Source organism: Ammospiza nelsoni, chromosome 17 (genome assembly GCF_027579445.1).
Source record: "Ammospiza nelsoni isolate bAmmNel1 chromosome 17, bAmmNel1.pri, whole genome shotgun sequence".
NCBI classification, from domain to species: domain Eukaryota; kingdom Metazoa; phylum Chordata; class Aves; order Passeriformes; family Passerellidae; genus Ammospiza; species Ammospiza nelsoni.
Window position 1 is genome coordinate 11,539,111 of NC_080649.1, and position 16,563 is coordinate 11,555,673.

Here is a 16,563-nt window from a genome sequence, read left to right on the forward strand (position 1 = left end):
AGATTAAAATTAGTAAAGGATAACAACCATATTCTCTATGTTGATAGACAAATTCAAGTTGTATTTTTCCTTTACTGTCACTCTACATGTAGGATACCTGAGGCTCAAACTCAACGAAAAACACTTTTTAGTGGATATTTTACCCTTTGCTACATAGTGCAGTGGTACAGGAGAGATGCTTTTAGTCAATTATCTACATGGACATTGTCCAAGAGAAGCCAATGATCTCAGAGTTCACTCAGTTGCCAGTAGAAGTTCAGTATCACAGTCAGTATCACAGATCACCACACACCATGAAAGAGAAACAAGAGAAGAATCCAGAGGATTTCCATTCTGACTATTTTAATTACTTTAATAATCTATTTAATTGCAGAGCTAGCTTACAGAGAAGCAATAATGCAAACAGCACATTGCTCAGTTTTTCTTACTTTGCACATCAAAAATGCATATTCAACTTTACAAAATGCAGGATTCACAGCATCAGCAGTGGTGCTTTGTGAGCAACATTCCAGCTATACAAACAGTAAGCACAGAGCCAGCAATTCACCAGCTACAAACTAATTCAGATTACCCTTCTCCACCAATGCATCTACCTCCCTCAAAATGCATTTTTTGGCTCTCCTGGAGCTTGACTTGGGTACGCTCCAGTGAAGTCTCCTTTAGAATATCTGTTGGCTTTAAGTTTTACTTTCCTACAAAGTGATTGCTGCGCTATAGGCTACACAAACAAATATATTTCAATTTCAAATATATTTCAACTCAACTTCAAGAAAAACCAAACCAAACCAACTCAATCACAGAAGCAGCAGAGTACTCAGCATTTCCTGGGTACTTATGCACCTCATGCACTCTTTCTCCATGTCCTTGCATACTTCCTGCTGCAAGCTCTGAGATGACAAATGACACATTTAGGGGATGACTGAGCATTCCCCAAATGTTAAGAATGGCAGAGCCCACAGCTGCTCAGCACAGCTGGCACAGTCATTGGGAGCTCCTGGATGCTCTCCAGCCTCACCCTTCCACAGCAGGGCTAAAACCAAATATGAGAACAAGGAGAGCACAAGGCTTTGTTTGGGATTTCTCTCCCCTCACTATGGCATAGCCATGGAGTGAGAGATTCTCTCCTGCTCTCCAATTCTCTCACTGCAGGAACCCCTCCACCCTCACTGGTGATAAACTCCTGTTTATCCATTGGTCTCATTTCCCCTCCTGCCCAGCAGCCACCACCAGAGCCCTGGGGCTGACAAACTCTGCCCCAAGTGCCCAGAGGTGCTGGAAAAAGCTTCTCAAACATCCCAGCAGAGCACCCAGTTGAGGTTATGCATTGGAACACACTTCCACTCTTTTCCCCACCTCCCTTCCTTCATAGACACCTCCCAAGAAATGCAATCAGGTGTGGCTCTGGCAGGCTAACCTGCCCCTGAAGGGCCACCCCAGCCCCAGGCAGTGACACAGAGGGTTTGGGATCTGCATTTACACTGGCCCTGTAACCCTCACATGTCACATATGGTGGGGAGCGAAGGGTGGCAGATGTTCCTCTGAACCACAGGCTGAAGTGGCAGCTGCTGAGGGGCTCTGCTACACCCAGGGGGCAAAGACTGCTCTTCAAGTCTCTTCCCAGCCTTGCTTTCATGCCCCCACTCTTGGAAAAAAAAAACAAAACGCGAGCAGCAGTTGAAAGCAAGCTTCATCAGCTTCGGAGGAAGCAAAAGGAACAAAGAGCTGGCATATTGTATCCATAACACAGTTTGGGTAAAAATTCCCAGTTTGTAATTTGTCCTTTCATTAAGCTATAATTCAATAAATCAATTAAAGTACAATTCAGTAAACAGCGGAACTGAAATGCACCAGTACTGCTTTTCAGCGCACAGCTGCTGTTCTTTATGGCTTCAGAGCTGAAACACCACTATTTGCATCAAACAGAGCAAAAATGGGAGCTCCCCTCTCTGACATGTCAGAAATCTTCATTTGTAATCAGTTTTGTTATTTGCTGAAGATGAGTTTTCAGTCACTCACTCTGGCAGCAGAGAAACTGCAGAGAGGGCAGAGAATTAATACAAACACTTGGATCATGTTCTGTGTGCCTCAAGGACTGAGCTCCTAAAACCAACTTCCCTTCCATCTAACAAAGATAATTCCTGATATTTTACCATAAGACCATGCCCCCTCCAACCTCTACCACCTTATGCTTTATCTCCTCATATCATAGATCTCTTACAAGTTCTGCACTAAATCTCTGCTGTGCATTCACACAAAAGAAGGAATAAACCATATCAAAAACAAGTGCCTCCACAAACAGAAGCTCTTGTCAGATAAAGCTGCATCTATACATAAATATATTCACAAAGGAATTTTTCTAGCATCTGGGAACCTAGATGAAAATAAAGAGATTATAAAAATCGGCCCCATTGAATCATAAGCAACAGAGAAAATGCACTCAAGTCCTCCTTCACACTCAGCTGGCTTTTGAGAGACTTTGGGTGAGCCCAGGTAGAATTTTGGAGCAGAGTGCTGGGCCAGTTGAGAGTTTTGTGCATACCCAGGGAGTTCCAGGCAGCAGCATGCCAATACACAGAATTATCAGCACATCAAAGGCATTATATTTATCAAACCCTGCCACAGCACATTTACTAGCTGTATGATGGATGTTGTTGTAGCAAGCAAGGAACACTTTGATGTACATGGCCTTCTTTGATTAATGAGGGCTCTTGCTGAGAAGCTGCATATGGAGTAAATTACTCTTTTCAAAAATGGCTGATTTGCACTATTGTACTAATTATGTCACAAGCTCAGAGTCGGTTCCAGACTCAGTCACCCAAAATAAAGAAATAAAAATTCACATATACAGGTCATGATTTTGTCACACACATGCATCAGCTCAAAATCCTCAAGTCCTAATTAAATTAACTTAGAGTTTCTTTTTTCTGCAAGAGCACCAGTAAGCATTTCCTTCCTCAACTGAAAGCTTCCACAATCTAGTATACTGGTAAATAATTTCCTCCTCAGAAATGAAAGCAATTTTATAGTAAATTCCACTGAACTTATAAGAACATTATAAGAACTCTGAAAACATTTCCATTTTTCACAAAACCCCACAAAAAAATCCAGCCCAAAAAACAAACCCAAAAACCCCCAAAGCTGAGGGAACCACAATACACAAAACATGCCTCTTAAAAGCTTTTTCTAAATTAATTCTACCAGCTAGAGAAACACTACAAAACTGAAGTTATTCCATTAGCCTTGAGTCTCTAAGCATGTGGTGCCTAAAGCAATTTATCCACTTAGCTGCAACAACAAAAGTATTTCTTTGAGAGCATGAAAGCAATGTTAGTGTCCTTAAAACTATGAACAGTAAATATTTGATCATGTTAATTAAGTATGTTTGCAATCCCCAAATTTTTATTATATGTGGCAGAACCATTGCCACAATGACATGGAGTGCACAGATCAAATTTATCTTTGGACATATAAGCAGGATGAAAGAAAGGACCAAATCAGCATTCAAGCCCATGGGGAGACACTCCACTGAGGACAAAATGGCTCCTTAAGTGCACTTTCTGTTAGAAAGTTCAGATTTAATCCAACTTGGGCTTCATAATTCAACAGTTTTACTCAACACTTTTTGCTGCAGTTGCATGACAGCACATGAACTACCAAATAAAAAAGGAATAAAAGGAATAGCTCATCTTAACCCTATAGCATGGGCAATAAGGTATCATAAGACACCTTGTAAGGCCACACAAGGTAAGATCTAAAAAGCCTTGTCAGATTTGCACAGAATCACAGAATGGTTTGGGTTGGAAGGCGTCTTGAAGATTATTTTGTTCTACGCCCTGCATAGGGGACAGCTTCCAGTATCCCAGGTTGCTCCAAGCCCCATCCAGCCTGACCCTGGACACTTCCAGGGATCCAGGAACAGCATCAGCTTCTCTGGGCACCCTGTGCCAGGGCCTCCACACCCTCACAGTAAAGAATTTCTTCCCCAAATCCCCTCCAACCCTGCCCCTGTCAGGTTGCAGCCCTTAGCCCTGGTCCTAGCAATCCATAATATTCAGGTGAGGGATTGTTTCATGTCAATTGAACAAAGAATTGCACCTGACAGTTTAAGTTTCACATTTCTAGAGCACCTATGAGGTTTCCATCAGCTCCAGTCAGCCAGCTCACACAGATCTGAACCAGACTGGGTGGGTGCAAGGTGTTTTCTCTAGAGATTCCTACACCTATTTCTGAATTACTGCAAGGAAGAGACAGATTCTGCGAAAGGTATATCAATAACATCACTTTGCATTTTTTTCCACAGCACCCTTTCCATGAAAGCTGTTCTCCAGGTATAAAAATTTATATTGGGTCTCTTGAAAACATAACTCAGAATACCTGCACTGCCAATAAAACACCCAGTTAGGTGTTTCCCAGTTGTTTAGAAGGTAGCAACTCACAAGTATCAAACTTCTGAAGAGACTTGGCTCTTGTCATAGAGCAAAAGCTGGAAAAGATTTTTTTCCAAAGCCATATTGGATTTGAGAGAAGCCCCAAAGGGAAGTTATGAGGGGAAGGAGCTGAGGAAGAAGGGCACGCAGATCTTGGACAGGTCTCCCTGGACATGCATCTGGAAGGTCAGGAGCTCACTGTGGGGAGCTGCACTCCCAGCCAAACACAGCCCATGAGGGGCTCCATAGACTGCCTTAAACTTGTGTAAAATATCACCTATTGACACTACAACAACCCTAGGCCTACCTACAAGTCATATCAAGCAGGTGGAGCTGTATGAGCCACACCACATTAGAATGGAAGAGAGTGGTCAGCCTGGAGCTGCTGGCTGAGCAGCAAACAGCAGGAAGCCCTTTGGGACTGTTAGTACAGAAAGGAAACATTAAAAACAATAACTTTTTATTATGCAAAACTGTTCTTGGCTCTCATTTTGGTGTAATTTCACTATCTGCTGCTTCTACTCCTGAATTTCTTTAAGAATATGTTAATTTTTTAATGGATTTAAAACATTAGGGGTTAACTAGCATATTATGTCTTCTCTATCCACATAAAAACACATTACATTTGGGTGTGCTGATGGTTCTTTGGAAAACTCTTGAGATTTGTTCAAATCCTCCTCCAAGTGCAAGTACAGCTCCCCAGAACAGCTGAGACAACTCAGGCTCCAACTTCTAGGACAGCTCACAGCCTGGCTATTGCAAGCTCTCCAGGAGAGAGAACAGCTCAATTTATTAAAAATAATTATATTGTAATGTGTTCCTAGGTCTGGTTTAGAAAAGCATTTGGAACGTTTAAAGGTTTGGTTTAAATCCATAAACTGAACTAAAATGAAGTCAGGAACCCTCAATAAGCCATTATATTATAAAGACCTTTACTTCTGGTCAGTCATACTGAGAAATTCTGTGTTAAGTAGTTAAAGCTTGGCAAACAAATAGATTAAAAAGTTGTATTAAATCCTGCTTAAATCTGAAAAGAAGATGAGCATACATCTTGCCATAACTGATATTTTCATCCCTGATTTTCTCTGACTGCCTGCCAGCCTTTGAGGCCAAAGGCAATGGAGATGACATTGTCTGCTGTAGATGACAATTCCACCCCACAAGAACATTCCAGAGAAAATGTTCTTGCCCAAAAATTCTTCCCAAGTCAAAGCTGAAATATTTCATCTGTTTCTTATTTCTGAGCCAAGAACATCTGCCTGTCAAAACTTTCCCATTACTTTATATAATGAAAGTACATGTTGCCAATCCTTTTGCTGCTTCCCAAGAACCCCTGCCATTAATTTCCCACACTAGGCAAACTAGGAAATTAGTTTCCAACTCAAAATTGGAAATACTACAGAGGTATATGCTCAGATGATAATATTCTGTTGTAGAGAGATGCCCAACCTGATTCTTGTATCACAAACAGTGTAAAATAAAGTAAATGAAACTATAAAGAATAAAAGTTCTGCTAGAAGACAGTGAGCCCAAAAACACTGAGAATACATCAAATGCAGTAGACAAAAGGATCTAATGCTGACCTCATATTAGTTGCAAACTGCTGGATCAGCCTGCTGCCTCCAAAGTCACTCATTTGGCTTCAGGGCATTTAAAATAAGCTTTTAATGCTGGAATTGCTACTGTAGAGCTGGAGAACAGCAAATGTTGACTTTAAAAAGCAAAAAATAAAAGCAAGCTGGGTAATTGCAAGCTGGCAAATCCAACAATGGAACAAGTTCTGAAGGAAGAAAAATTAACAATTTAGAGAACGGCTCCTAAACTGGGACAAGAAAATTGAAAATACTGAGAAGGGAAAAACTGACACATGAAGGCACATAGAGCAAGACAAGTATGTGTAGATTAGCTACAAGTTTATGCTAATTATTAGAAAGGAATTTTACCAATTAGAATTGTAACAGTCTGAAATAGCTTTATGATTGGCAAAGAGAAAATGACACAAAAAACCCAACAAAAACTACACTAAAACAACAACAAAATAATAACCAACACTAAAAACCAACAAAATTTACACTAAAAATAAAAAAAATTAAAAAAACCCAACCATTAACACACTCCTGCCATCCTGCTGAGACAGCATGCCCTACCCAGGAGGCCTCTCCAGCCACTTGTTCCAGGTTATCTGTAATTTGTCTGAGAACCAGGATTCATGTCTGTGGCTGTCTACCCAAGCAGCAATGAATGAAATTCTGGCTTTCACGAGGGATACAATTTTTTGAGGACAAAATGACATTTTGTAGTTGTCAAGTATTTGGTTCTGGGGAGTAATAAATATGACAGGAGGCACAGATGTTAATTTATTGTTAGTAAGACAGAATTTTAGCAATTATACTCAGTATTTACGGGGATCTGAGTTGAAGGAAAAATAAAGGGAAGGGAGGTGGGAGCTATCAAGAAGTAGGGAATTAAGCATCTCACCCAGTGCTCTTTTGAGATCCTAGAGCCAAACTGCCAAGTGCCAGCCCCTGATCCAGGAATGGGTCTGAGCACTGTTTATTTTGCCCTGGACTTCACAATGAACCTGTGCTAATGCTGCAGAACAGGAATGAGCAGAGTGGGGGGCTTTGAGCCCCTCAGCCAAGGCAGGACAGGGCACAGGGCTGCCCTTTGTGTTAGCACTGGCACCAAGCCCAGCCAAGCACACAAGTGCAACCACCTGGCTTTACCAAAAAAAATGACACCAGGCTGGCTCTGACCATGATAAATGGATAAGCCAAAGGTTGAAATCCTAATTAACTAACACATTTTCCAATTATTCCCATCTTCCATCACTCTGTGGTGTCAGGAGAGGCTCAGAGGCACCACACAGGCTGGTTTGCTGGGATGAGAAGTGGGGGCTCCTGCTTCAGCTCCTGGGACTGAGCCCAGCACAGGCTTGGGCATCATTTCAGTGCTGCAAGGAAGTTAATAAGGCCACTTACAGTTTACAAACTACCTGCACTTGCATTGACCATTGTAAGCCTCAAGCAAAGCTGTCATGAGGCTTTTGTAGGGGAAACCTTAAGGGCTTTGGCTAAGGCTTGCTGTCAGAAAGCTGCTTGAAATGAATTCAAATCACCAGGCTCCCTTACTGAAGGTCAAACACAACATTTGCAGCTGGAATTGCCAACACAATAGCAACATGAGGGGGAAAATACAGACTACCTGAGAGGAAGATGCTCTGTTAGTGCTTTGCTGGCATTTGGGGAAGAGGAAAATGGGAGAGGGCAGGCAGAGGCACAGAGCCTATCAGAAAGGTGCAACTGTGAAACTTCCTCAACACAGCAACTAGCCCAAGTATCTGAATTCACTTTAAAGGCTGAGTCAGCCCAAGCCAGGGCTGAAGGAGGAACCAGGCCTGACCATCTCCCTTGTGCTGTGCCCCACAATGAGCAGGCTGGCTCCTAGAGAGGGGAAATGTCCCCATCCAGCAGGAAAAATGAGCCCTGAGAGCTCCTGGCAGGCAGCTCCATAGCCCTTCCATAGCCCCCATCAGCCTTCCTTCAGCAGAAAGTGAAACCCACCCAAAATGTGGCTGTGGGTGTCCTGAAGAGCCAGGACATCTGAGGGGAAGTGCTGTGCTGCACAGTAAAAGGGTCAAATTCAGGAGATAGCAGGTGTCCCTCTTGGCTGCCCCATGGCACACTGCTTGGCACTGGAGTGACTTCCAAAAGGCTCTGGTTCCCTTATGTTTTGCCTCCTCTCCTTACAGAGATTGGCAGCAGGGAGAAAGCTTCAGCACTCGGCAAACATTTGCTGTGGGGATGTTTCTCTAAGCAAAGCTCAGCTGACACAGAGCTCAGCTTGCACGGGAGGTGAGCCAGCCATGGGCAGAGCTGGGTGCTCTGCTGTCCCCAGTCCAGCCAGAGAGCTCTGCTCTGTCAATGCAGGAGCAGAGGAGGCACAAAGCGGCCCCAGAACCCTGGGCAGGGCTGGCCACAGGGTCCTCACTCCCCTGGTCGGGCTGGGCTGGGCATCACTGGGGCTCCTGGGCAGGAGCAGAGGGTGCTGACAGCCCAGGGAGGCTGTTCTGGGCCATTCAGACCCATCAGAGTGGGCAGCTCATCATCCTGACACTGTTCTTTAACTTCACTATGAGAGTGTAGAATTAAAAAAATAATAATTAAAAAAATCAACCACATTTAGCAGAACCAATCACCTTGCTTTGTTTCTTAAATAATTCATCTTTTAGGCTCAGCCCTGGCTAAAGGCCCAGATCCAGATAATTTTTCCATTTTCCTGATCCAAATAATACAGTTATAACAAAAAGCATTAAGAAAGATATGGCAAATTTTTTCCACTCAAAAGTTCAGCCCTAGTGCATACATTTGTGAACACCTCTCTAGAAAAGCTGTCCTGAACATTTATCTGAATTTGTATTAAAAAAAGAAAGTCAGATTCCTGTTTGCAGCGAGCCAAGCTTCGAACCCTCCAGAGAACCAGATGTGCACAAGGCAGAGCCAGAGCAGCAAGTCCAGCACCGGTGTGTGCTGAGTCAGCAGCTGCTCACCCCCCAAGAGTGAACAAGAATAATAGAATTGGCCCCTGGCACCAGAATCAATCTATTAACCAATATGATCTGGAGACCTTGGGTCCTCTCTCATATTTTCTACAAATTGTATTGCTTCTTGGTGAAAGCAAAATCCTTATGGTGCTGCTATCTCAGGATCACAGCAGCATTTTTCATACTACCTTGCTGCATGATAAGAAACTATAAATATTAAAATGAAACCAGGTATCAGTCCATAGGGGGAAGAACAGAAGAAAGAAAGGCCTATGATCAAAGAAAAAAAATGAAGAAATTTATTTTCTCCTATTAGAAAATCCTAGAATTTTATTAGAGTAAGTTAAAAAAAGATACAAGGAAAAGTTAGGTAGGCATGAGTAGTTAAAATGAAGAATCCATGTGCTTCAGAGAAATTATAGGGTAATACATGAAATTTATACAGCTAAGATCCAGCTCAGAATATTGTTATCTTACAAGCACTGCATAATTCAGCTGGCTCACATACCCACATGGGTCAGGGCAGCTGCCAACCACCCCACAACCCAAGAAGCTCCTGTTCAGAATTCAGTGTTTAAAGGGGGTAGAAAGAAGATGGAGAGAAGAGTCAGTTTCAAAAGACTGGAGTTAGTTTTGAACTTGACAAGCTTAGAGGAAAAATCGTGAAAACTCCTCCATGAATGGTAATGGCTTCTGCCCTTCCAGTAAAGGATGGCAACAGATTGTGACCCTGAGCAGGAGCACTTAAGATGCTCAGAATAATAGAAAATGACACAAATAAAGCACAAAGCAAACACTTTTGGTGAGAAACCACTATGGCCCTTTAGCATGAAGTAGCTGTTTAGAAATAGCCAGCTGCAGCTGAGCCTCTGGTGACTGTCCCTCTCACAATAACTTCCCAAAGAAAACAGTTTATTTGCCTTCACGCCTCACGATGAAATCTGCTTCTCTAACTCCTCATTTTGAAGTGTTTTGGAAATGGAATATTGAATATGTTTGACCTCTTGTGTAATCCTCTTCACCCATTTTAAAACTGACCATTATTATTAGCAATATTGATACCAGCAATCACAGAATCACAGAAGTTCAAGACTGGAAGAGACCTATAAGATCATCAAGTCCAGTCAATGTTCTAACTGTTCACTAGATCATGGCAGCAAGTGCCACATCCAGTCTTTTTTTGAATTCTTCAAGGGATGATGACTCCACCACCTCACTGGGTAAATGATTCCAGTATCTGACCACTCTTACTGTGAAACGTTTGCTTCTTAATTCTAACTTACATCTCGCTTGACGCAACTTGAGACTGTGTCCTCTTGTTCTATCTGTTATCGCCCGGAGAAAGAGGCCGACCCCCAGCTCACCACAGGCACCCTTCAGGAAGTTGTAGAGAGCGATGAGGTCACCCCTTAGTCTCCTTTTCTCCAGGCTGAACAACCCCAGCTCCCTCAGTCGCTCTTCGTATGGCTTGTGCTCCAAGCCCCTTATTAGTCTCGTTGCTCTCCTCTGGACACGCTCAAGTAACTCGATGTCCCTCCTAAAGTGAGGGGCCCAGAACTGGATACAGTACTCCAAGTGAGGCCTCACCAGTGCTGAGTACAGGGGAAGAATGACCTTAAAAGATAAAATTAACATCTTATTCTCCCATAACAATTTCAATCTCCATTATTTCACCACATTTTATTTTTTCACAAAATACCACAGCACTCATTCCCTTGAAAGAATGACCTGGATGTCCTCCTTTTTGGTGGGAATTTAAAAAATAGGAATCATGAACACGGACCTGACCCATGAAGGGGTTAAATTGAGGAAACCATACAAAAAAGGGGTGAGGAACTGAGTCCACAGCAACTGGGTCAAATAGGAATTTTGAAAGATTGCAGCTTAAAGAGAAGGAAGATTGGGCTCAGCCCACTCCCAGGACAGACCACAGGCACAACTTCCAGTGGTCCAAATTCACCTGAGCACAAGCAAGAACAGAATTAGCTGTCATTATTCCTAGGAATAAGAAGGGTTGATCCAGTAGACAAAGTCAGGATTTTGGAAAATTATCAGTTTAGTTGAACCTGGCAGCTACTTCACCAACCAGCAATCATTGCATTTTATTGTGGATTCTCAGGAACTGCAAGATTATCCAGGAAAACAGTTATATCTTTTCTCTCTGCAGCTCCTGACTAAGTTCTGAAAACCAGTAAAGTGCCTTTTCTTTTCTTGTTAGAGTAGCCACAGGTTGCCTTGAAACCAGTGAGCCTTGCTGTAGCATTGCATTTGTTTTCTTTTAATAGGAACCAAAGCCTAAATATCACATTTGGCTATGGTGGCCTTTTGCAAATAAACCCTGAAGGAATGTGAGGAACAGATAGTGCAGTTCAGGGCTCTGCAATGCCTGCAGTAACACCAGCTATGCATCTCACTGAACCATGCCATTTAGCAAAGGGCAGAGAGAGGAACAGACAAGGAAAAAAAAAAAACCCTCATGCTACACCCAAGCTTAATATAAAATAATAATAATTTTAAAAAAATTAAATATTCAAGACACACAACTGGTCATTTCCTCCTTCTTGTTTTATTTTTAGCATCCTTTTAGCCATTGTGTGGTCTCTGCCAGCTTAGTTGTTCAAGTCAATTTTTAAATCTCATGAATAAAATACAAATCATGTTCAAGGAGCATTTTAGGAAGCAAAAAAGTAGATTTCATTTATTAAGTCCCACAATCCATTTTCCCCTCACAGGTGGCCTGAAAGCAGCTTGAAAGCACATGTCCCTGTCCCACCAGACTCAGTTTCTCATTCTCTCCTGTGTGGTTGGTCCCATTGGGGAGGATTTGTCCTAAGAGGCATCACAGTCCTGACTCTGACACCTTCATTTGTTGCAGAGAAAGCATCTCACCAACAGCAGCTCACTGGCAAAGGCAAAACTACTGAAAAATCATCAGGCACTAAAAGGAGCACCCAGACCAAACTCCAGGATGTAAAGCACAGCCCAGCTTGAACAGAGTGCTGAGCTGGGTCCCTGGGCATGGAATGTGCTTGCAAATGATGCCATTTCTAGAACTTTAGATAGCAGCTGATTTATAAGAAAAGAAAAGCCTGGGGAGCAAAGAAAAAACTACATTCTTGGTCTGTTCTTCTCATAGTACCAGACATTCAATTTTTCTAATAAAATACTTCTAAACCTTCTGAAGAAATAAAACAATAACTACTCACATTAACAACTATTTTAAATTAAAGGAACATACAGCTCTAGGGACAGCATCAGAGACCAGAAGTCTCATACATCCCTTTGTGGTCACACACAAACTCTGCCCAAGCCCTGTAACAGACACTTCGGTGAATCTCAATATTTAAATGCACACAACAAGCCCAATTATTAAGCCTATAATTTCACACTGAACTTCCAGAATGACTAGGTTGGAAGAGACCTTAAAGATCTCAGAGAGCTGTTTTCTTTTTAGCCAATACTATGAAATAGTTCAACTTTGGGCTATAATTTTCCTAGAACTTTGCATCATTCCAGTATCTTTTGTGGCACTGATTCTGTGGCCTAGCTGCCCTTTTCAGAGAAAAAAGGAAAAAAAGAAAAAGAAAAATGAAAAAAAGAAAAAGAAAAATAAAAGAAAGCAAACCCCAAAAGTCATAATTGGCATGTGGTATCTGCTGGTTACTCGTTATGGAGTTTCAAGTGATTTCGGCTGTGGGATTTCAAAGGGGCAGAGCCACCCACAGCCCCTGGGTGAGCCAGGTCAGCCACCTCCTGCACAGCACTCTAATGAAGCCCAGCTCTCTAATCCAGTTAAAGCACCCAGCCCAGAGCCCGCAGCCCCAGCTGGCAGCTCTGTCCCCTGTCCCCAGGAGCAGCCCAGCTCCCCGTGCATATCCGCTGTGTGTCACTGACAGGGTGGCAGCCACACTCGCGCTGTCCCTCTGCTCCCAGGAGCCAGGCAACCCTCGCAAACCCCTCGCCAGGCTTTCCCAGCCTGCAGCCAGGTCAGGGCAGTGACAATAAAGCGATCTGACTCCGGGAGATGCTGTGGTCCCTCCCAATGAAACCTCTGCTGTCTGTTTTGGGAGGTGTCCCCGTCTCTGCGCTGTCACTTCAGATGAGCGCGCAGCTGTTCTGAGGGCTTTGTACCACAGCTCCTCCCTCCACCACATGCAGCTCTGCTGCTGCTTTTCCCCTCCTCCTTTGTACGAGTTACCTTAGGTGCCAGGAGAGTTCCCTCCCAGAATTTATTGTAGCCATCTTAATTAAATTAATATTCCCCGAGTGCAGGGCTGCTGGGATCTGAGGCTGGTGTGAGGTTCATCGACTTTCACTTAGAGGGTAAAGTTTCCAGTTTTCACTCTCACGAGGCAATATGAAAAATTTATGACAGAAGCAGGAGAACTCTTGCTAGAGGCAATGACATCCCCGTGCAATTAAAACACTTTCAAGTGTCTTTTTTTCCTCCGTTCTCCTTCCACTCATCTTAGAAAACAATATACAGAGCAACTTTATTCTGCACTGTACATTTTTAAGTTAAAGATCTGTAGGCAGTTGACAAATTATAACCTGATCATAAAAAATTTCTTACAGTTTGAAATGTAACATATTGTACAAGGTTATGGCCAGATGGTAAGGAGGTTTTTCTTTTCTCTGGTTTTTTTTTTTTATTTTTTTATTTTTTTTATTTCTTCTGGTAAGAAAAACAGTTTAAAGCTTTCAAGCAACAGAAGAAACTCCCTCCACAAACAGAAACAGAGACTTTGTCTGCACTCTGTGAAGATGGCAGATGTTACTGAACCCTTCCATGAGCAGCTGTGGCAAGGGGCAAGGCTGGGTTTGAGGGTCCCAAGCTCCAGGGATGCTGCAAGCACATGCCAAGGGCCAGGCTGTGCTGGGCACCCTCACCCTGCTGCAAATGCTCCTAAACCCTCTCAGAGGGGCAAACATTCAGAGCATCAGGAGACAGAGCCCTTGGAAAAACCCCTCCAGATCTGAAAGCCACAAGTTTGACTCTGAGCAGCCCTGGGATGGGATGCCTCTGAAATAAACCCGCTTTATTCTCTCTCATTCAGCAGAGCTGAGCAAGGGAGAGCTTTGGGGCAGTCAGCTTCTTTGTAAACCAACATTCAACTATTGCTGTGACTGCAAACTATGGAGAATAAAGCAACAATAAATACTTAATAACCAACACAATGCAAGGGTTCTTTCTTACCTCACCAGGGGACATAATTTTTTGCACAGTGCATTGCAGAGCACACTGCAGTAACCAGAGCTAACTCTGACATTTGGGAACAACAGAGACTGTTCTTTCCATGACCATGTAAAATTCCCCTTAACAGCAGGTGCCCTGAGAGAAAAATATACTTTAGTAGCCCATGCTTAATTCTGAACATGCTAATCCTTTTCACCTCTGGATAGCCAATATCACTGCAATGCAGTGATCTATAAAAGAAAATACTGACTGTTATTGCTGAAATCAGGAATAATGGAAAAAGGACAGTTATGACTTCTTAAACTCACTTCAGAATTTAGACCTGGGTGATGCAAATGTAAATATTACAAATAACCACCAGCTGATCTAAGCAGCAGAGCAATATTGTGTTAAATGCTGTCTTACTCTGATCATAATGGCAGTAATATTAATAGGGTGTGGATTATAGTTGCAGAAAGTTGCACTTGGTGAAAGATTATGAGTGTAAATTTACTTTCATTTTAAGATAAATCTACTGTTTTGTCTTTGGAAAGCTTTAAAAAACCCTTATTCCAGCCTCATATTGACTCTATTTGTCTCTGCCTTGCCACCACTTCTCCCCTCCCTCTCTCAGTAAATTCAGTCTCTCTTTGGACAACATTTCAGGATTGGGGTGGTGCACACAGCCATCTCAGAGACCTAAAGCAACAACCCAGGGCTCCATTCTCAGTCCAACATCCATGGTGGGACACAGCAAAGCTCCCCTGGAGCCGGCTGACCCTGAGCAGGGGCAGGTTCTGCCTTGCCAAGTGCAGGAGTTGGAGCAATGCCTGTCCCCAGGCTCAGGGCAGCACAGTCTATATTGAGGGAGGCCAATCTAACCCTCCTGTGAGCACCCTGGTGTGGGCCAGAGAACTTGGGCAGCTCCTGAAATGGGACAGCACATCTTTGGTGTTGACTAGATGAACATCAACACAAAGGAAAACACAAACAATGAGCAGTCACACCAAACAGAAAGGTCTCCCTGCTGCCTTTCACTGCTGCCAGGGACTGGCACCCATCTCTCACCAGATATTTTGATCATCTGCTCTTGCAGCAGCGGTCTTCCATAATTTTCTCAGCCACACAGGCGCTTTTTCTCATTCCCAACTGTATACTCAACAGCGCAACCACTCTGGAAACAGTAAAACACAACAGCAAGCAGAGTTTTCTTACCTTAGAGAGGCTTTTTCAGTGTTCATAGCACATATGCAAGAACAGCTCAGCACCAGTGGGCAACGACCGGTTCTAGGGCCAGAAGCTCCTCCTTAAAAGCCCTTCTTGCTAATTACCCCCAGCTGCATTGAATAAAACAGCTTCAGGTGTGTAAGGCTTTCAGGTGTTACTAATGAAGGGCAATAGTTTTCAGGTGAAACTTGTAAGAGGACATAAGGATAGCCCTTCAAGCCAGAGGGTAAATGAAAAAGTGTATTTCATTATCAGCAGGGACATCTCGTGAGGGAAACATGGGCTGGGCTCCAGGATGGGGCCCAAAACCAGACAGTGGCTGGATCCCTCATTTACATGTGGATATTTCTGAAGCACTGCTTAAGGCAGCAGAACAGAACTTGCAGCTCCTGGGAGAGAGGAGAGGAATCACAGCTTTTTGAATGCCATTTTAAGAGCTGAAGCTGAGTGAAACACCACACAACCATCAAATCTGTGACAAAGGAAAGCAAGCAAGGTGCTATCATACGGCAGAGCTCTGAGAAGGACTAATCCCACATCATGTACAATGTTCCTCTCACTCAGAGCTTAAACATATGCAAAAGAAGTAATATTTGACATATAAGGTAGCTGAAATGTCAGTTCACTGGACAAGGAAGACTGTGATATTGCCTTTTTTGAATGCACCAAAGTATTAAACTTCCCATCTGAAATAACCTTGAACCTGTACTAACCATACTGCCAAGAGATGCCTACAATAGAAACACAAAGATAAACAGAGATATCAGCTCAAAGCTGAATTTGGAAGAAAAGGATAACCACTGGATACAGTAGGTTATTATTGTGTAGGTGGAGATGACAACACCAAATACAAAGAAGCAGGAACTCCTTTGCTGTCTCCAAAACATCCCTGCTAACACTTTGTGCTCCTGAGCAGTGAGGACTGCTTTGCCTAGCAAAAAATCAGAAAAACTGTGAGTCATTTATTTCCCCCAAAAATAATTCCTATAACCAAACTGTGAATGTTTTAATACCTTCCCTTCTTTTTTAAAGATAAAGTTGGAGGTTTAAAACATACACTCACACAAATCCCACTCCTCTATGCAATCCTCTCACCTGGAAGTTGCCATCCCCACAGCTGGAGGCAATCAAGGCTATCACCTTCAGCAAAAATTGAGATCTACTCAACAAGCTCTGTATTAACTTCAGCT

At 43.0% G+C, this 16,563-nt stretch overlaps 1 long non-coding RNA gene across 1 annotated transcript in view; it reads right to left on the bottom strand.

The window, feature by feature from the left end:
* Window positions 1–15,579, bottom strand: part of LOC132081120 (uncharacterized) — a 120,177-nt gene extending 104,598 nt beyond the window's left edge. The window contains exon 1 of the long non-coding RNA XR_009419639.1: window positions 15,362–15,579. This is a non-coding gene — a long non-coding RNA (uncharacterized LOC132081120). The remainder of the gene's footprint in view (window positions 1–15,361) is intronic.
* Window positions 15,580–16,563: the final 984 nt, after the last annotated feature.